The sequence below is a fragment of the Dendrobates tinctorius genome, unplaced genomic scaffold, assembly GCF_039654945.1.
Source record: "Dendrobates tinctorius isolate UK_male_01 unplaced genomic scaffold, ASM3965494v1 ptg000162l, whole genome shotgun sequence".
Taxonomy (NCBI): Eukaryota; Metazoa; Chordata; class Amphibia; order Anura; family Dendrobatidae; genus Dendrobates; species Dendrobates tinctorius.
Window position 1 is genome coordinate 27,164,972 of NW_027361829.1, and position 21,505 is coordinate 27,186,476.

Genomic DNA, 21,505 nt, shown 5'->3' on the forward strand with positions numbered 1-21,505 from the left:
TTCCGTGCCATTCCTTCTTTTACCGCTGTGACTTGTAACTACAAAAACAGAACAAAAGGAACATTAATAGCACACATAACAGGGAGGGAGGGTGGGACAAGCACTTCCAGGATGTGCTTCCAGGAGGAAAGAGGGAGGGCGGCCTCAGATGCAGTGCTATATATCCCACAGGAAGGGGCTGTGCTACCCCCTTCCTCCTCCTATTGGTCCCATAATTTTTAACCCCAACCCCACCAGAACGTAAGTGGGCAGAACCAGACACCATGATGGAAGGGGAGGGGAAGAGAGGCACAACAGTCAGTGGCACTCTCCTTAATCAGTGCAGTGCCAGCCAGTATGTAATCCGTATGGCATCCGTATGGCGAGATTTTGGCTTGCAAAATGGACATTTAACGGTTTTGAGGCCTGCAAACTATGTAAATCATTATCCTACACCCTATTTATTGGCTCTGGAACAGGTGGCTGCCTCAATTCTGTCCATTTGTGACCTTGCCTTGACTAGGTATGTTGGTGTTGTATGTGCAACATGGCAGACAGTCTGAGTTTCAACACAACTGAGCAGGTTCTCTTCAACTGGCTTTTGTCACGCCGCTTTGGTCTCCCATACCCAGTGATAGTGGATCCGCGGAGGAGGAGACGCATGTGGGTCCATCCACTTTTGAGGCAACGACTGACAAGAGGTCATTTTCACCGCCTCTATTCTTCTCTGCGGGATCATCCGGAAAAATGTTTCCAATACTGTTGTATGAGCCTTGCAACATTTGATCTCCTCTTGGAGACAGGGCGCCCTGGGATAACCTTTCAGGACACAAGGATGTGCAAAGCTATATCTCGCAGAGGAGCGACTTCTACTCACATTACGGTATGTACTACACAACCACATTCTCTATGTTCATGATGTGTTGCCCAAAGTATGTGTATTTTTGTTTTTGGAATAATTTTTTGGCCCTCATCTTACTCCAGATATATTAAAAATTACATACCAGAATGTTATGTGTAATATGTACTGAATATCACGTAGTCATTATGCTACAAAAAATATGTGTGTTAGCAGATATGAAACAATAACAAGTTTGGTATGTCTGTAGCTGGTCTTTTTTATCATTTTTGCCTTCTAAAATGTTCCATTTCTGTTGTTCTTCAGCTTCCTGTCCATTGGCCTATCTTATGCCGCCCTCCACCATGAGTTTCTCACTGGAAGAGCTATCACTTCTGGCATTGTCAGGTCGACTTGTAGTGAAATATGGTCAAGACTCCGTCAACTCGTCATGCCCTAGCCCAGGATGGAAGACTGGTTGAGGATCTCAAGGGACTTTGAGGAGGAATGCCAGTTTCCGAATTGTATTGGGGCCCTGGATGGGAAACATATCCGGGTGTGTAAGCCGCCAAACTCTGGCTCCCAATTCTTCAATTATAAGCAATACTTTTCTGTTGTATTGTTGGCTCTGGCTGACCCTCAATACAAGTTTATAATTGTTGACATTGGGGCCTATGGAGGGACAGGAGACTCTACAGTCTTCAATACTTCCATTATGGGTCGGCGGCTACGCACCAACTAGTTGAATCTACCCCCACCACGCCAGCTACCAAGCTCCACTCAAGAATCAGTCCCTTATGTCCTTGTGGCAGATGAGGCGTTTCAGTTAACGCGCAATGTCATGAGGCCATATCCCCGGAGCAACCTGGACCACCGGCGCAGAATTTTTAACTTGCGCCTATCACGTGCTCGGCGACTGGTGGAGTGTTCCTTTGGCATTCTTTGTGCCAAATGGCGAGTCCTACAGTCTGCCATTCAGCTGAGTGAACAAAATGTGAATGAAGTTATCAAAGCATGTGTCGTTCTTCATAACTTCACCAGGATGCATGATTGCTCCTCCTCTGCTGGTGTTGTGCGTGGGTCAGACAATGTGCGTGTACAACATATCAACCCTCAATGTAGACCGCTCTCTGGGCTCAAAGTGAGTGATATTTTCACAAATTATTTTATGTCACCTGAGGGGGAAACTTCTTTGCAAGAGCATGCTGTGTCTATGTAATAAATTTTTGAGTTCTGTGTATATATATATATATATATATACATACATATATATATATATATATATATTTCAACCCCTTATGATTCTCAGACTGTTTAATTGCCTTGGTAAGTGTATGTTAGTATGCTGATAATTTTTATCATAATTGAGACAGAGACGTAAAATGTAGTAGACAAATTTTTACTTTTGTCTTTTTTTTTTAACCACATATTATTGCCATATGGTAAATGTGGCAATGGCCCAAAGTGGCCTATTTGCAGATTTGCAACATTACAAGCAAACAAAAAAAAAACAAACAATTATGCAAGACCAATATTCCTACATTACAAATGTTGGTAGGTCGGGGGAGGAGTAAGCGGAAGACCAGCCTGTGTTTGCTGATGGCTACTTTGGCCAATTTAGCCATCGCCCTGTGTGGTGGCATACTTTTGCCCATGATGTGGGTAGTGTACTGCCTCCTGTCATTGTGGTGGGTACTGGGCTGACTGAAAATGGAGAGGGGCCTCTTGTTGGGGCTGGGAGGTCCATGGCTCATACCCAGCAAAATAGCCATGTCGTCCCAACCAGGTTGGGACCAGCCTCCAACACTGGGTGGGAACAAGTGGCCATATTGGTGAGGTTGGCTAGAGGCAGACATATGTTGCTGCTGTGGGCAAGGTTGGGTAGGGGGAGGAAGGGGGTGAGATGTAGGCCCACATGTTTCAGGATCCTCAGAGCCTACTTCAGCAAGCATGTGTGTGGGGTGTCTAAGGCGCATCAGATTCCTTGGGGAAAGCTGCCACCTCTCCAGATATTCAAATAACTCATATGGGGTATTGGGATGTGTGCTTGCATCAAGTAGGATCTGAAAACATCCTCGAATATGTAGCCTCACCTCACAGGAAAGGGCCCAAAGATAACGGGCCACGCTGCATGAGTACGCCTCCTCCCCATCATCATTATTGACTCGAGAAAGTAGTTCAGTACCCCTGTGTCAACATTGGTGCGGGTATCTTGGGCAGGGATCTGGCGCCTTCTTCTTCCTTGTCGGGATGTCCAGCAGGCTGTGGGGAGCCTTGTATCTCGGCATTTGGGCTGCTGTTGATGTTGCCCTGCTCCTCCTGTGTGGCGGATGGTGCTGCAGCAGACAGTCCTGCTTGAAGATGTGCTCCTGGTGGTGGGGTTTGTGGTGCAGGCGCTGGGTTTTCAGGAGAGGAAACTTCACTCATGCTTCTTGGAGGGGGAGAAGATGGGCCAGCCACCTCTTCTCCTTCAGCCACAGGATCAATGATGGGCTCTGTATCTGAGCCAGTTTCCCTTTCCATAAGGTTTGACTGAGTTCTGTTATGAAATAGAACCTAGCCAAAATTCCAAACATTAGTTTTGGACCTGTAAAGAATCTGTGTAATGTGGTGTGAGGTATCTACTTACGGTCTCAGATCCAGAATTGGAGTGAGGAAGGAGAGGCAATAGCTATCATATATCTATCATAATAGATATATTTGCGCTTTGTGTGGCCCGCATCACCACTTCTGGCCCGCTGCTGACGTTCCCGCCTGTATTGGTTGCGGATGCTGCAATAGCGTCTCATCACATCTTCCACTGCAATGTGACAGGAAAGATTCTAAATTTCACATATTTGCTAGCTAAAATTTGCAAAAAGTAGCCTCGTCATGTGGCCTTCTAGGGTGTGCTTTCTACCCAGGGTGGCATATATAATTGTGGCATCCAGGCTAGATACACAGGGCTACAATAGTTCAGGGGTCAAGTAACTACTCTATACTTGGTTGCCTAGGAGGATGAGGAGCTTGTGGCCAGGGACAAATTATGTCAGTGTAACACAATGGTTCAAATAAAAATCTACACGCCTCATGAGGCAAAAAGGCTAAGCACAAGAAGGAAGGGGGGGGGCTTTTCAAAATGCCTTTTTTGATGTGAGGTAATTGTAACCACTTTTTTGGTTGTATTTGCTCATTTGCTGCTGCTCCTCACGTGGCTGATCAACAAAATCGTGGAACATCTGGCGACATATGTGCCTCCATTACGCCTCTTTTCTTGCTCGGTTGGCATAATGGTCATCACGTTGGTCCCAGATTTCCAGGCGCTCCTGTACTAACACAATCAGTATCTCCACATTAATGTAGTAGGGTGCCATGATGCTGCAGGACTCCGTGGAGGCGTACTTCCTGGATGTCTGGAGTGCTTTTTGATCTAATTAACATGTCTAAGCTTCCTGATGATGGATTGGCCCATATTCTGTCACTTGCCAAAGACCTGCGTATTTCTCATGAGTCACACGTGTGGCCCGTGTGTAATGCATATTTTTTGCGCACCCATAGGCTTGCATTGGCGCACTACGGGCATAGTACGCTGACAATCACAGCATGCTGCGATTCGCACGGACCATAGAATACGGCCGAGAAATATACGGCTGATGGGAGCCATAGAGAATCATTTGTAGTTGTGCAATGCATGGTTTTTACACCTCTCACTCATCCGTATTTCACTGTAGTGTGACCCCGGCCGCACTATTGCTGTCATCAACATGCTGGAGCACACTTTAAAAAGTCTGCTGGAGGAGGTGGTGTTGGTCCTGGGGGAAGAGGAGGAAGCAGAGAAGGATGCATTTAGGGTTATCAATATCTCTAAGTTCAGGTCTGTTGTCTCACAGGCGGTTGCCATGGGAGGAACAAATAGAGAAGGATGAGGAGAATGACAAGAAGGAAGAGATGGATGCGAAACAGTTAGGACATGAAGAGGATAATGATTCCCTCTCTGCTGTCCATGGTTGCCACGAGGGGATGGAGGAGGGAAGCTTGAGTGTTATTCCACCACCAACACACTATGGACTTGTACCTCATGAAAGAGACTAACCCATGAGTGCCTTCTTGCAGCACTATTTGCAACATGATTGCTGCCCGTATTGTTAGGATTCAAAATAGTGCGGACTAGTTGGTTGCCAGTCTGTTCAATCCATGATACAAAAGTAAATTTTACCTGTTGCTTCCACCCATGAAAGGGATGCGCCCATGCTGCAGTATCAAAACATGCTTGAAGACAATCTTGACACTGGTTTTCCCCAAGTCTGATTTATGTAGCATGGTATTAACAGAAAAAAATTGATTTGTTACTGTAGATGAGCCTTGGATACAGCAGAATCTGAGCACAGAAGAATGACAACTTCAGATCCAAACTTTTGGAGCACGGTAGTAACAGAAGAAATGTTTATTTTAGCTTGTGTACCCCTGTATGGAGAACAATATGTGTACCAAATGTCATGATACCAGTGTTGGGTGACTGGCACTTCTGGGGTTAATGTTTTGATCTCAGTGCAGACTCTTACCTGCACACCTGGGACCTATTATGGTGGCCTCTCATTGGTTCTGGGAAAGCTTCTTATAGCCTCAGGAAGCTCCCATCCCCTGTCAGTTATACTTTCGCCCTTGGCATTGTGTGGTGACCCCTGAGTGTGTTTGTGCTGTGTTCTGGTTGCTTGATTCTCTGTGTATGACTCGGTCTGTTCTCTGGATATTGCTTTGGATTCTGCTTGGTACCTTCTATGTCTGTTTGGTTTTGACTTCTGCTTGGCCCTGACTATCCGTTCTCTCTCATCCCTGGTACTTTACTGATATCTCTGTGTATGACCTCCGTTTTGCCTGACTTTGAGTATTTCTGTATAGTGTCCTGCCATCTCTGAAAGCAGGACGCTAAGCCCCGCCCCCTTGCAGTCACATGACCGTAGGTGCTGTGACTGCTTGCTAAACTCAGCGTCCACAGATCCTGTGTATCTGTACTTTCCGGCTGTACCTGACCCCGGGCCCCCCTACAGTGCAGGTGAGTCCCTGCTCAGTGGAGGCTGCATGCCGGCGCTGACAGGATCCTGACATTATAACTGACCATTAAGTTTTGGGGGTTTTTTTGTGCAGAGAGTTATGGATCCCATACAGTCTCTCGTTGACCAGATGAAAAGTCTGACTCAGATGTTTCAGGGTTTATCTCTGGAGCAGCAAGCTCTGGCTCGTTCTCAGCAGCAGGTTTCTGAGACAGTGTGAGGGGCTTTATCTGCTGGGTCTCCGGGGGCTGGGGCGAGGGATGTTGTTCTGGTGTCCCAGGAACCACCTGTTAAACTGCCTGACTTTTTTCTGGGAACAAAAAAGAGTTCAGGGTCTTCATGGAGGGGTGCAAACTTTTTTTTAGTTTGAGACCACGTTCCTCTGGGGATGAAAACCAGAAGGTAGAGGTCATTATGTCGTTATTAAGAGGGTCCCCACAAGTTTGGGCTTTCTCCCTTCCTCCCACTGCCCCTGAGAGACTGTCTGTGAATGCATTCTTTGAGGCCCTTGGGCACAATTATGATGAGCCTGACATAGTGCGATTGGCAGAGGACATGGTGATGAGCGTCTGTCAGGGGAAACACTCGGCTGAGTGGTTTTGTACTGAATTCCGCCTCTGGGCCACAGAGGTCTCTTGGGACGACGCCGCACTCCGAGGACTCTTTCGCTGAGGCTTGTCCAAGCGGCTGCAGGATGCCTTGGCGTTACAACCCCCACCTAACTCTCTCGAGGACTCCATGACCCAGGCCGCCCGGATGGACCGCAGGCTGCGGGCCAGAGGGGTGATGCAGGTGGAGACTCCATTGTTCCCCAGTGGAAAAGAGACTGCCCCTGAGCTCACGGATGTAGGTGCCCTCTCACTGAAGGATACGGAGAGGAAACGCCGGAAGGACAAGCAGTTATGCTTTTACTGCGGTAAAAGGGGACATTGGAAAAGGGAGTGTCCTGATTGCCCGTCTTCGACCCGGTTGGCAGGAAACAACTAGGTCTGGGTAGTCAACGGGGAGACTACTCATACCCTCAGGTACCCTTTTCCTCGTTTTCTAAAGTGTTACTTGATGTGGAACTGTTTGTGGATGGTAGTTCTTTTCCCTCTACAGCCTTCGTGGACTGCGGATCATCGATTAATCTCATTGACTCCCAATTGGTCACACTGCAAGATAGGGACAGTTAGGCTCAAGGTTCCGATCAAGGTGGTGGCCATTGACTCCTCTCCCCTCACTAAGGAGGGAATTCTCCTTATGTCGGACTTGTTTTCGCTCAGAGTGGGCGCTACTCATGTGGAAAACCTTAGTTGTTTTGTTCTGGACAATCTACCTGCAGGGTTGGTGTTGGGCATGCCCTGGTTACAATGCCATAACCCAGTTATTAACTGGAAAACGGGGGAGATTGTTCAATGGGGTTTAATGATTTTAAGTTATGTGATAAATCTGCACTGCTGGTTGAACCTGTTAAATCTGTGTCTGTATCATCTGTCGAGCTGGAAGGTATTCCGGAATGCCTGAAAGACTTCGAAGATGTATTCTCTGAAAGCGAGGCTGAGATGTTACCGCCACATAGACCCTTTGACTGCACTATCGAGCTGGTCCCGGGGGCTAAATTACCTAAAGCCCATCTGTTTAATTTATCCGACCCTGAGCGCTTGGCTATGAAGGAGTACATTGCTGAAAGTCTGTGCAAGGGACACATACGTCCTTCAGTCTCACCTGTGGCGGCAGGTTTCTTTTTTGTAAAGAAAAAAGATCGCGGGTTACGTCCCTGTCTCGATTTTCGGGAGCTTAATCAGATTACTGTATGGAATATGTATCCCCTTCCATTGATTCCCGACTTGTGTAACCAACTATCAGGGGCAAAGTGGTTTTCTAAACTGGATCTTCGGGGGGCATATAATTTGATAAGGGTCCGAGAGGGGGATGAATGGAAAACTGCGTTCCTCATGTCCGAGGGACTGTTTGAAAATTTAGTCATGCCGTTTGGTCTTACCAATGCCCCTGCCATATTTCAGAATTTCATCAACGTGGTATTCTCGGATCTCATTGGTCGTTTTGTCATTATCTACTTAGTAGTGTTGAGCATTCCGATACCGCAAGTATCGGGTATCGGCCGATACTTGCTGTATCGGAATTCCGATACCGACATCCGATATTTTTTCAATATCGGGCATCGGAATCGGAAGTTCAAAGTTGATTGACAGCCGAAATGACGTCATCATGATGCGCGGTGTGTGCGCATCATGATGCGCCGTCATTTCGGGCCTTCTGGGGGTCTCTGCCGGCCTGCCGGGGGGCTGTGCCGGCCTGCCGGGGGGCTGTGTGGACTGCCCGGGGTCTGTACCGGCCTGCCGGGGGGCTGTGCCGGCCTGCCGGTGGTCTGTGCACCCTGTGGGGGTCTGTACCGGCCTGCCGGGGGGCTGTGCTGATGTCCGGGGGTCTGTGCAGGCATCGTCCGATGGGACTACAAGTCCCATCGGGCGATGCCTGCTACCATGACAGTGATTGACACATTAGCCAATGATGGGACAGTAGTAGTCCCATCATCCGGCTAATGTGTTAAATGTTTAAAAAAAAAAAAAAAAAAAAATACTACATACATACTACATACATACTACATGCTACATACATACCACATATATACTACATGCATGCTACATACATAGTACATGCTACATACATACTACATATATACTACATGCATGCTACATACATACTACATGCTACATACATACCACATATATACTACATGCTACCTACATACTACATACATACTACATGCATGCTACATACATGCTACATGCTACATACATACATACTACATACATGCTACATACATGCTACATACATACTACATGCTACATACATACCACATATATACTACATGCATGCTACATACATGCTACATACATACTACATACATACTACATACATACTACATGCATGCTACATACATACTACATGCTACATACATACCACATATATACTACATGCATGCTACATACATGCTACATGCTACATACATACTACATACATACCACATACATACTACATGCATGCTACATACATACTACATGCTACATACATACCACATATATACTACATACATACTACATACATACTACATACATACTACATGCATGCTACATACAATACATACATAGACATACAGTACATATAACACTTACCAATACTTGTCACATTGTTCCCCGAAGCCATTGTCGTCTACGGAATAAATATTAACATAACAAACCACAAAAATACTCACCCATGATCCGAAGCAGTCCACGAGTGTGTCCCACGACGATCTTGGGTAGAGAACTGCAGCATCAGCTGATGCTGCCGCTCTCTACGGGCTGCAGGAATCCAATGACGGAAGGTAGGTATCCTTCCGCACTGTATTCCTCCGACACTTAAAAAAGAAAAATCCCTAGTCTCACTTTATGGTAAAAGCTGTGTGGGAAATTTGTATTGTATGAATGTATTGTATGTAGCATGCATGTAGTATGTATGTAGTATGTATGTAGCATGTAGTATGTATGTAGCATGCATGTAGTATGTATGTAGCATGTAGTATATATGTAGCATGCATGTAGTATATATGTAGTATGTATGTAGTATATATGTAGCATGTAGTATGTATGTATGTAGTATGTATGTAGCATGCATGTAGTATGTATGAAGTATGTATGTAGTATGTATGTAGCATGTAGTATGTATGTAGCATGCATGTAGTATATATGTAGTATGTATGTAGTATGTATGTAGTATATATGTAGCATGTAGTATGTATGTAGCATGCATGTAGTATGTATGTAGTATGTATGTAGCATGTAGTATGTATGTAGCATGCATGTAGTATATATGTAGTATGTATGTAGCATGCATGCAGTATGTATGTAGCATGCATGTAGTATGTATGTAGCATGTAGTATGTATGTAGCATGCATGTAGTATATATGTAGTATGTATGTAGTATGTATGTAGTATATATGTAGCATGTAGTATGTATGTAGCATGCATGTAGTATGTATGTAGTATGTATGTAGCATGTAGTATGTATGTAGCATGCATGTAGTATATATGTAGTATGTATGTAGTATATATGTAGCATGTAGTATGTATGTAGCATGCATGCAGTATGTATGTAGCATGCATGTAGTATGTATGTAGTATGTATGTAGCATGTAGTATGTATGTAGCATGCATGTAGTATGTATGTAGCATTCATGCAGTATGTATGTAGCATGCATGTAGTATATATGTAGTATGTATGTAGCATGTAGTATGTATGTAGTATGTATGTAGCATGTATGTAGCATGCATGTAGTATATATGTAGTATGTATGTAGTATGTATGTAGCATGTATGTAGCATGTATGTAGCATGCATGTAGTATATATGTAGTATGTATGTAGTATGTATGTAGCATGTAGTATGTATGTAGCATGCATGTAGTATATAAGTACTATGTATGTAGCATGTAGTATGTATGTAGCATGCATGTAGTATATATGTAGTATGTATGTAGTATGTATGTAGTATATATGTAGCATGTAGTATGTATGAAGCATGCATGTAGTATGTATGTAGCATGTAGTATGTATGTAGCATGCATGTAGTATATATGTAGTATGTATATAGTATGTATGTAGCATGTAGTATGTATGTAGCATGCATGTAGTATGTATGTAGTATGTATGTAGCATGTAGTATGTATGTAGCATGCATGTAGTATGTATGTAGCATGCATGCAGAATGTATGTAGCATGCATGTAGTATATATGTAGTATGTATGTAGCATGTAGTATGTATGTAGTATGTATGTAGCATGTATGTAGCATGCATGTAGTATGTATGTAGTATGTGTGTAGCATGTATGTAGCATGCATGTAGTATATATGTAGTAAGTATGTATGTAGCATGTAGTATGTATGTAGCATGCATGTAGTATATATGTACTATGTATGTAGCATGTATGTAGCATGCATGTAGTATGTATGTATGTAGTATTTTTTTTTTTTTTTTTTTACATTTAACACATTAGCCGGATGATGGGACTACTACTGTCCCATCATTGGCTAATGTGTCAATCACTGTCATGGTAGCAGGCATCGCCCGATGGGACTTGTAGTCCCATCGGACGATGCCTGCACAGACCCCCGGACATCAGCACAGCCCCCCGGCAGGCCGGCACAGCCCCCCGGCAGGCCGGTACAGACCCCCACAGGGTGCACAGACCCCAGGCAGTCCGCACAGCCCACCAGCAGGCTGGCACAGACCCCCGGCAGGCCGGCAGAGACCCCCGGAAGGCCCGTACAGACCCCCGAGAGGCTGTACAAGGGCAGGAAAGGGTTTTTCCAATTCCTATACCCGAAGTCTCATAGACTTGAATGGGACTTCTGGTATCGGCATCGGCGATACCGATACTTTTTTTAAAGATCGGCCGATCCATTCCGATCCGATATTTTGAAGTATCGGACGGTATCGCTCAACTCTACTACTTAGATGATATTTTGATATACTCCTCCGACAGGCATTCTCATCTGGTATATGTATGAACTGTTCTCCAAAGACTGAGAGAAAATCATCTGTATGCCAAATTGGAGAAATGTGTATTTTGTGTGCAAGAATTGTCTTTTTTGGGATTAATTGTATCCTGTGAGGGTTTTCGCATGGACCCCAAGAAGGTGCAGGCCATTGCGGATTGGGTGCAACCCCGAGACCTTAAGGGTCTTCAACGCTTCTTGGGGTTCGCCAATTATTACCGCAAATTTATCCGGGGGTTTTCGCAGGTGGTCAAACCTCTCACGGATCTAACATGCAAAGGTGCGGATGTGAGAAATTGGTCCTCGCTCGCAAAAGAGGCCTTTGCGAAGCTGAAAAAATGTTTTAGGTCTGCTCCTGTGTTGGTACAGCCAGATACATCCAAACCATTTGTGGTGGAGGTGGATGCCTCTGAAGTGGGGGTGGGGGCAGTGTTGTCCCAAGGGCCTGCCACTCTAACCAACCTCAGGCCATGTGCTTTCTTTTCCAGGAACTTCTCTGCTGCTGAAAGAAATTATGATGTAGGCAATAGAGAGCTTCTTGCGGTCAAGTTGGCGTTTGAGGAGTGGAGGCACTTTTTGGAGGGGGCCAGTCACCCGGTTACTGTGATCACTGATCACAAAAATTTGTCATACATTGAGTCTGCTAAAAGATTAACGCCCAGACAGGCCCGTTGGTCACTTTTTTTTTCTCGTTTCCAGTTTACTATTACATTCCGTCAAGGGTCAAAGAATGTCAAGGCTGACGCCTTATCTCGTAGTTTTCTCCCTGTGTCTGCCCCTGAGCCACCATCCTCCGTTCTGCGCCCTGGGGTGGTGTTAACAGGGATCTCATCTGAATTGGAACGGGAAATTGAGGGGGCCCAGTCGCTGGCTCCTGCGGCCAAGCCAGGGGGCAAGTTATTTGTCCCAGAGCAACTTCACCTTAAACTCTTGCAAGAGTTCCACGAATTCAAGTTGTGTGCTCACCCTGGTATATCAGTCACACGACTGGCAGTGGCTAGGATCTTCTGGTGGCCTACCCTTGGTTCTGATATAAAGAAATTCATTTCTGGTTGTGGGTCTGCGCTCGTTCTAAAAGCTCCCACAGCCGGCCGGCGGGGGAGCTGATGCCCTTGGAAGTTCCCGAGAGACCATGGACCTACCTGTCCATGGATTTTATCACCAATCTTCCCTCTTCCAGGGGTAATACGGTGGTATGGGTAGTGGTGGACAGATTTTCAAAGCAGGCTCATTTTGTTCCCCTGTCCACATTACCTTCAGCTGAGACCTTATCCAGATTGTTTGTGCAGCATGTGGTCCGCTTGCATGGGGTACCCCTGAATGTGGTGTCTGATTGTGGTGTGCAGTTTGTGGCTAAGTTTTGGTGTGCTTTCTGCAAAAAATTAGGGATATCTCTGTCCTTTTCATCCGCATACCATCCCGAGAGTAATGGTCAGACAGAACGCACTAATCAGTCTCTGGAACAGATCCTCAGATGTCTGACTTCTGCTAGACAGAATGACTGGTGTTATGATTGAGTCACCGTAGGAGGCAGAAATAGAAATGCTAGCTAAGTCCAGAAAACCAGAGAAGTTGGCAGCTATCGGATTGCAGACCCCTGAACCTATCAACACAACTAGCAGTAGCCGTGGGGGGCTCCTACGATGCCCTAGGCCCCTCGATCACAGCCGGAGGACTACATAGCCTAAAGACAGAAAGGGAAATCTAAACTGCCCCAGAGCAGACCCCAAAGCAAAAGGCAGCCCCCCACATATAATGACGGTGAAGCAAGAAGAAAGAACAAAACACAGACAGAAAGATAGACTGAGCAAAGATGGGGCCCACGCTAGCTTAGATAGGAAAGGACAGGAAGGCTGCTGTCTGCAATCCGTGAAAAACCCTATGAAAATAAGAGCCAACCAACTGACAGTAAAAAAGGCCCTGAAGACGCTAGGCTTCAAAAAAGCTATGTCAGTACTCAGGAATATTCTGAAGACAGAGCAACAGGCAAAAGGAGATTCAACTCACCCCAGCCGGGAATGGCAGAATCCAGAAAAGCAAGGAAAACAAAACACTAATGCAAAAAGGCAAAGCAGAAATCTTAGCTTTAGATGAGCAGGAATCAGACTGGTTTCCTAGAAGTCCACAGAGAAATCACCTGCAGGCCAGAAGGGCGTCGGCAGCCTTATATCCAGTCATTAACTCCACTCAGCCAGTCATCATCATCTGCTCCAGGTGTTTGACAATCAGGCTCACTACCTTTCTTCACCAGAAGAGGGAGTTCCTCGGGCCTCAGTAGTGAAGGGGAAAATGAACTCACAACAGACTGGTGTGATATACTGCCGTTGGCTGAATTTGCCTTCAATAGTCGGGTGAGTCAATCCACTGGTATGTCCCCTTTCTTGATCAACTATGGGTTCAGTCCTCATTTTGGTGAGTTTTCTCATCTGGATTCAGGGTGTCCCGGGGCTGAGGACCCTGTTCAGCGGTTAAAAGATACATGGGCAGAAGTCCAGCGGCGTATATCTAGGTCTCAAGGCAGGTATAAACGAACACCTGGTCCCATGTTTCAGGTTGGAGAGAAAGTTTGGCTCTCCACGCGAAACATTAAGTTAAAGATTCCATCAGCCAAGTTAGGCCCCAAATTCACTGGCCCGTACAAGATTATGGAAAAAATCAATCCAGTGGCGTACAGGCTGTGCCTTCCACCCTCTTTCAAGATCCCTAACGTCTTCCATAGATCTCTACTGAAACCTTTTGAAGCAGTCTGGGTAGAATCCGAGTCCGCTGCTCCTGTGGACATGTGGAATATGAGATTGGTCACATCATAGATTCTAGGTTGGTACTGCGGTCAGTACAGTACCTAGTTCATTGGAAGGGGTATGGGCCGGAGGACAGGTCATGGGTGCCAGCCCGGTTGATGCATGCGGATCGCCTGGTTTGGGCTTTCCATGCTAGGTACCCGGGCAAGTCTGGGGGTCCAGAGGCCCCCTGTTGAGAGGGGGGTACTGCCATGATACCAGTGCTGGGTGACCGGCACTTCTGGGGTTAATGTTTTGATCTCAGTGCAGACTCTTACCTGCACACCTGGGACCTATTATGGTGGCCTCTCATTGGTTCTGGGAAAGCTTCTTATAGCCTCAGGAAGCTCCCATCCCCTGTCAGTTATACTTTCGCCCTTGGCATTGTGTGGTGACCCCTGAGTGTGTCTGTTCTGTGTTCTGGTTGCTTGATTCTCTGTGTACGACTCGGTCTGTTCTCTGGATATTGCTTTGGATTCTGCTTGGTACCTTCTATGTCTGTTTGGTTTTGACTTCTGCTTGGCCCTGACTATCCGTTCTGTCTCATCCCTGGTACTTTACTGTTATCTCTGTGTATGACCTCCATTTTGCCTGACTCTGAGTATTTCTGTATAGTGTCCTGCCATCTCTGAAAGCAGGATGCTAAGCCCCGCCCCCTTGCAGTCACATGACCGTAGGTCCTGTGACTGCTTGCTAAACTCAGCATCCACAGATCCTGTGTATCTGTACTTTCCGGCTGTACCTGACCCCGGGCCCCCCTACAGTGCGGGTGAGTCCCTGCTCAGTGGAGGCTGCACGCTGGCGCTAACAGGATCCTGACACCAAAGAATGAAAAGGTGAAATCTAGCCTACTTTTGGTAACGCGATAGTAAGAAAACCAATTTTGATTTTGTCATATGTACCCCTGTATGGAGAACAATATCAGCACCCAAAAATTTCAAAATGACATCCAGCCTGCTGTATAACTTTACTAACAGAAGAAATTTATTTCTATTTTTTAACTGTGGATGAGGCCTGTATACAATTGAATATATGTTCAAAACAATTTCATACTCAAATCTAGCCTTCTGTTTCACATTTGTAATAGAAAAATTTTTTTTTTTAATCTGCATGAGCTCTTCAGACAGCTTAATTTCACTGCCACTAAATAACAAAGTGAGATATGGCGTACTGAATCACATTTGCAACAGCCCAAAAATAATTTTTTGCTGTGAAACAGCTCTACACACAGAACAATTTCACTGCCACAAAATTACAACATGGGAAATGGCGTGCTGAACAACGTTAGCAATGAAGAGTCTGTGATTTGATCTTTATCTCTCAATGGGAGATCGATATGCTGGAGGGTTGTCAGATTTTGGTCTGAGGCCTACTCGAGTAGTGGTGAACAAACACACACAGAGACAGGATATGTATCTGTAGGATGTCACAAACTCCTAATTTAATTAGGTAGCTTATATATTCATTTGAGTAGGCGGTTAAATTACATCATCGTATTTCATTGGACAATTGATTATTCAACAGTAAGCATAAATGGTTTCAACCAATCATATTCATATTCGTTAACCAATCAGATTGTTTTCGGCCGTTAATTATTAGATACATTCGGGAATTTCCAGAAAAAGGTTAATACAGGTTGGTTGTTATACAATACTCTAATATTACCCTCATTAACCTGTCTTACTAAGGGTTCATAGCCCCTTTATCTGTAGTTCTAAGACTCTGTACCCATTAGTGCTACGTGGAATTACTGATATATCTTTAAGCTACATGAATCATAAGTGTCATAGAGGTGAGAGCACAGAATAACAGAATTAAGGTGAGAGTTGATTTCTGCAGTCAGCTAATATTATAGGAATATGAAGTATGAGACCCTAAGAGTGTATAAAAGGACCCCATAGAATCATGGTTTCCCTATCAGCAACAGCCCCCAATTTTTTTTTACTGTTCACCAGCTCTACACACAGAACAATTTAACCCACGCAAAATTACAACATGGGATATGGTGGACTGTATCACGTTTAGCAACAGAAACTTTTTTTTAACATGCATGAGCTATGAAGACAGTTAAATTTCACCACCACTAAGTGACAAGGTGATAGATGACGTGCTGAATCACATTAGCATCTGCCAAAATATAATTTTTTACTCTGCAACAGCTCCATACACAGAACAATTTGACCACCACAAAATTACAATGTAAGATATGGCGGGCTGTATCACGTATAGCATTAGAAACCTTTATTTTTTTTAATCTGCATGAGGTCTGCAGACAGCTTAATTTTACCGCCACATAATTACAATGTAGGATATGGCAGGCTGTACCACGTTTAGCAACAGAATATTTTTCTTTAATCTGCATGAGTTATGCAGACAGTTGAATTTCACCGCCAATAAATGACAAGCTGAATTACAGTAGCAACTGTCAAAAAAATATTTTTTTCTGGCCAACAGCTCAGATCACAGAACAATGTCAGTCCACCACTAAATGAGAAAGTGACATATGCCTTGCTGTATCACATTTAGCAACTGAAAAAATAAGATTTAAAAAGGTCTACTTGTGCATGGAGCACAACAGAAGCAGTGCACAACACACTTCTATAAAATGCTCATGTAATGCTGCATGAACGGGTTATTAGCTTAAGTATGTAAAAATAGAGGGCTATTAAATGCATAAAGCATGTGAGAACATGATGCGAGGAACCTGGTTATGGTAAAATAATATCATTAAAACTTAAATTTTATGGTATTTAGTTAGGGGATTATTTGCCTTTTGGCAATTTGTGATTAATTGTATGTTTACCCAATGCTGACTATTGGACAGCAATTGTTGGTTAGTTTTGTGCTATAATCTAAGCAATGAGTGAGTGCAAGCACTAGCTTTCTAGTGCAACAGCGATGATTATGGGCAAGTTAGTGCTGTCAGTCATGAGAAAAACATACATTAAAGGGAATCTGTCACCCCATTTTTGCCCTATCAGCTGCCGGCACAGCCATCAGGGGCTTAGCTACAGCATTCTGCAATGCTGTAGATAAGCCCCCGATGTAATCTGAAAAATAAGAAAAAAGAGTTAGATTGCGTCGGTGCGGTCCGATGGGTGTCGCAGTCCGGTGCGGAGCCTCCCATCGTCATACGATGATGTCCTCCTCCTTGCTTCTCCCTCGGCTCCTGCGCAGGCGTACTTTATCTGCCCTGTTGAGGGCAGAGTAACATACTGCAGTGTGCAGGAGCGGGACCTCTCTGACCTTTCCCGGCGCCTGCGCACTGCAGTTCTTTACTCTGTCCTCAACAGGGCAGATAAAGTACGCCTGCGCAGGAGCCGAGGGAGAAGCAAGGAGGAGGACGTCATCATATGAAGATGGGAGGCACCGGACCGGACCGCGACACCCACCGCACCTGCCCCCGGTGAGTATACTCTAACCTGTTTTTTTTATCTTTCAGGTTTCATCGGGGCCTTATCTACAGCATTACAGAAAGCTGTAGATAAGCCCCTGATGGCTGTTTCGGCAGCTGATAGGGCTAAAATAGAGTGACAGATTCCCTTTAATTTTCTCCTGATACAGTTGTAGGGAAGGTGACCTGACGGACGGACGGACTAGTCAGAGTGAAGAAAGATAGGTTTGCACAGTGTAGGTAGGAGTCAGTGATTACAGTGGGGAAACAACTAGAAAAGTGTAGTGGACGTGCAGTACCTTGGGATGACCATTAGATGGCAGGGTGGAGTGTGAGCAAAGGACTTTACAGCAGCTTAGGGCTTTAGAAACCGTTGGTCATGGGGGGCGTGGTGACAGTTAGTGACAGTTTCAAGGAACCGGGGAAGTTATAAATACTGAGGGAGGGTTCCAGAAAGTTCCAGTCCCCAGGGGGAGCCCAGGTGACAGGAGGACTTCGCCAGTCTGTGCACTCTGAGGAGAATCCAGACCAGGGGGACTGAGGAGAGGGAAACGTCAGGGGGTGGTCCTGACAGAAAGATACCGCAGAAGAGACGAGGCAGTGAGTGCCATATACCGTATTTGACACGACGACTGACCAGTGAAAGCGCTGTTGGTTATTGGGCCTAGGGCGGCCACAGTGGCGGACCTGGCAGGAGCGTCGAACAAGTGAAGGAGGGACAGTACGCATATGTACGTCCTTATTGTAAAAGTACGGTGTGTAAACGGCTCTGGAAATGGAGGGCCGATAAGTGAAGAAACGTGCGGTGTGCTGCGGAGGCCGTCAGGCGGACGGCAAGTAATGAAATAAACTTGGACCTGTTGCACCCAGAATCTGCCTCATCGAGTCTCTGTCATCATCTCTGCGCGGTACAAAAGTAGGACCACCCCCCCCCAGCTCGGCACCCCACCACCGACCCTACATTTGGCGTAGTCGGCAGGATCGCCGCCGCTAATACGCTATCTTCTGCGGCAGGCCTGCAACTGAAGGACTGAGGAAAACTTGGACTGCTCTATTTCGGATTATAAACACCTGTGGACTAAAAATTACTGACCTGTGGATTACAAATTGGGACGCTGTGTCGGATCTGTGTTGCTTGCAGAGGATCCAAGGCAGTAGCTGATTCTGCCCAAGATGGCGGTATTACTTCAGCGCAGAGGAGAGGTCCGGGTGTTTGCAGTTGTTCAGAATGGACTGGGACCCCCTCCAACGTACCCCAAAAGGAAGCAGTATATGCCCGGAGACCGACGTTTCCATATATTGGACCCTGGCAGATGGATGGAAAGGTCTGCCAACGCCCCACCCAGCAGGAGGAGTGGCACAGAAGAAAAACTTGGCTGCGGCTGTCTGACGCCATTCGAGTGCTGCCCAACGGACGGTATGAGATGCTGTGGGTGTCGGGGCATCGGCCGCCTAGAGTGGCAATGGCGGCGAGAGATGGAGCTGCACCAGAAGTCATCTTCAGATTTACGGGCAGGCAGCGGGATGCTGAGCCGGGGAGCGGAGCCTGAGGGGAGTCAGCGAGAACGGCTGCCACCAATACCAGCAGAGGACTTCTCAGCGGAGCCCCCGAGTCCGGAGGGAAGGCCCGCAGGACAGTGGAGCAAGGAACGGAGGCTGCGGGGGAAACTGCGTGATGATGGAACGGAGGCCGCAGCGCCGGGGAAGGTGAGAGTACCCCCGGCCCTACCAGTGCCTCCGCAAGCGGCCCCCACCATTCTGCTGCAGCACGCGGCCCCCTGCGCACCGGAAGGCCTAGTTACCACGGGCCCCGTGGTGTATGCAGAGCTGAGCGAGGCCCCCGCTCATGTCCCCAAACTACCCCGCCCGGAGTCACCAGTGCAGAGCTCACCCAAAGAAGACGCTGCTGCGCTTTCCCTGCTGATAGCAGCTGCATCGTTGAAATCGGCCGTTACTCCAGCTCCGTTGGAAGTAGTGGATGCGGCCTGTCCTGAGGCCGCGGTTATGCCGCTGCTGGAGTCGGCTGCGGCCAACTTAGCGGGCCCTGTGATTCCAGCCCCCGAGGACCCGGTTCTCCCCATTTGCCACCTGACCCCAGCGGCTGCTGGGCCGCAGAAATCTTCGGCCGTTTCTGTCTTGCGGTCTTTTTCAGCGGAGTCCCGCCCACCGGACTCCAGGGCCCGTGCTGTTCCCTCCGTGTGGGAAGCGGAGGTGATCAGGAAGAAAAAGGCCCGGGAGCAGGAAGTGTGGAACCTGCTCCACACTCAAGGAGAGGCCGTCATGGAAAAGAAGAGGACTTGAATGGACACCCTCAGTATCCCCGTGGAGCCCTCACCTCTGTCCATTGAGAGTGGTATAGACCGTCAGGAGTTCGATGCACCGTTGTGCAGATTATAAGGACAGTTGCATTTAGAAAAAAGTTTTGTTGTTGTTTAACTGATGCAACGATGCAACTATTTTCTCTCTCTCTTTCTTTCTTCTTTCTATGTTCTTTATATACGAAAATATGTTTACCTGACAGAACGGGGATACGGAAAAGTGGAGGAGTGTCCAGGTCCAAGGAAGGGGGGGAGGAAGAAAGAGGAAATGCAATGTTATGTTATATTTTGGTTTTAAAAGCAAGAGAAAATGAAAAAAAAAAAATTATAAAAAAATGGGGTACTTGTGCTATTATAAAGTTGTATGATGTATAATATGCAAAGTAAAATGCAACAGGTCCGGGTTAAGGGAAGGTCTGCGGGACCAAAGGAAAGTGTGAGATCCGGTAGGGATCTAAGAGTTGAGGTCTGGGAGACCGGGACGCCGACCATGACATGTAATTGAAAGAAGGAAAATGAATGGGAAGATGTGAGAAAGACAGCCGTCCTAGGTCAGGTCCCCGACACCACGGACACCCCTGAAGAAGGAAAGGCGGGCGCCGGCAATGATCTGGTAGGTGAGTGGCCTCGATCATGGCGTACCGGATAGTGAAAGGTAACAGTAGGGGAGAGTAGGGGAAAGATACACGCCGTAGAGAGAATACGGGTGTACCTTGCCCAATTTGAAAGACGTTGTCATGTGGCGTGCGCGCTGGTGAGTAGCAGTAGGCTGCTCAGAGCATAGTGCTCCCAGTATGGTTCGGCCCCCGCAGATAGTGGGTTTGGCTCAACTTCTGGTCCGACAACAGAATGTAGGTGTAGATTCAGAACGACGAAGGCAGGGATGACGATTGTCGAGGACGACAATGGACAAAGGAAGGGGGAGTGTAGGGAAGGTGACCTGACGGACGGACGGACTAGTCAGAGTGAAGAAAGATAGGTTTGCACAGTGTAGGTAGGAGTCAGTGATTACAGTGGGGAAACAACTAGAAAAGTGTAGTGGACGTGCAGTACCTTGGGATGACCATTAGATGGCAGGGTGGAGTGTGAGCAAAGGACTTTACAGCAGCTTAGGGCTTTAGAAACCGTTGGTCATGGGGGGCGTGGTGACAGTTAGTGACAGTTTCAAGGAACCGGGGAAGTTATAAATACTGAGGGAGGGTTCCAGAAAGTTCCAGTCCCCAGGGGGAGCCCAGGTGACAGGAGGACTTCGCCAGTCTGTGCACTCTGAGGAGAATCCAGACCAGGGGGACTGAGGAGAGGGAAACGTCAGGGGGTGGTCCTGACAGAAAGATACCGCAGAAGAGACGAGGCAGTGAGTGCCATATACCGTATTTGACACGACGACTGACCAGTGAAAGCGCTGTTGGTTATTGGGCCTAGGGCGGCCACAGTGGCGGACCTGGCAGGAGCGTCGAACAAGTGAAGGAGGGACAGTACGCATATGTACGTCCTTATTGTAAAAGTACGGTGTGTAAACGGCTCTGGAAATGGAGGGCCGATAAGTGAAGAAACGTGCGGTGTGCTGCGGAGGCCGTCAGGCGGACGGCAAGTAATGAAATAAACTTGGACCTGTTGCACCCAGAA